Here is a 1,283-nt window from a genome sequence, read left to right as displayed (position 1 = left end):
AAGGTAAAGGCAATATAACAAAAGTGTGTGACCAGCACAATATCACTAAGGAAAAGGAAGACATAGAGAGGTGCACAAGACGTACAGACAACAAGAGTAAATACCATTACCTCCACAGTACTGCATTACCAGTAATAACAAATACTAATCTACAGGTGGATACATAGGTAGGCAGGCAAGAAGATCAGATATGGGTAGGTAAATGGGAATACACTCATGACCATGCATGATATCCCTAGATACGTATTTGCATGTGCTACAAAAATGTCCATATACATTACACAGCTCACAGGGGAGAAATTTAGGATAACTTCTTAGCCACAACCACACACCTTGAGGGAGTGAGTCACTGGACCTGTGGGCACAGGAGCATGGTCGTGAAGGACATCGAGCTCAATTGGCACAATATAGTACACAAAAACATTGTTCTACATACTACTTTGGTGAGTAGTGGCTGGGATCTTACAAGCTGTGAGCAGCCATCTAAGATGCAACTATTGGTCTCTCCTCGTCCAGAGCAAAGAAGGGTGAAGAAAATCAAAGACATATGGAAACACTTAGTCCAGGAGACTAATGGACCATGGGAACCTCAGCCTACATGACCCTGAGACCAGAAGAAACAGATGGTGCCTGGCTACCATGGCCAACCACTAGGAAAGGGATCAAAATTGGAGATCCTGGATAGAGTGGAAGAAAAAATGTAGAAAAAAATTCAAAAACATAAAAAAGACCAGGATTACTTGTTGGATAGAGACTGGTGAAACCCTCAAGACTATGCTCCCTAGTCACCTTTCAGGCCTGGAATTGAACTCATTCCAGTCACTTAATTTTTAGTCAAACACCAGACAGGCCTAAGAGCTGAACAACTATACCAGGAAGATGCACTCCTCAGAACAGTCAACCATGGGATATCAGAAGGGCAGCATTTGCACAGGGAGAAAGCTAATGCAGACAGGAATGCATAGGAAGGACATGGGGAAGGGCTGGCTACAAGGAAGAGGTGTGAGGAGAGCTGTTACATTGTGGGGATTGTAATCAGTCACAATGCAAAGTGTGTATGAACTGCTGAATGTAAAATAAATCTGCTTTTTGTTTAAAAAAGAAAATCTGCTTTGTAAAACTACACCCAAATCACAATAAAAAAAAAAAAATTGGCCCAAAATCCATTAAATGGGGAAGAGAATGTTTATTTAATAAATGGTGCTGGAAAAACTGGAGATCCATTTGCAGAAAAATGAAACAAGATCTGTACCTCACACCATGCACAAAAATGAACTCCAGAT

Source organism: Orycteropus afer, unplaced genomic scaffold (assembly GCF_000298275.1).
Source record: "Orycteropus afer afer isolate SDZICR_OR568_19922 unplaced genomic scaffold, OryAfe1.0 scaffold00683, whole genome shotgun sequence".
NCBI lineage: Eukaryota > Metazoa > Chordata > Mammalia > Tubulidentata > Orycteropodidae > Orycteropus > Orycteropus afer.
The sequence above is the reverse complement of the archived record's forward strand: the minus strand, read 5'-3'. Positions refer to the sequence as shown.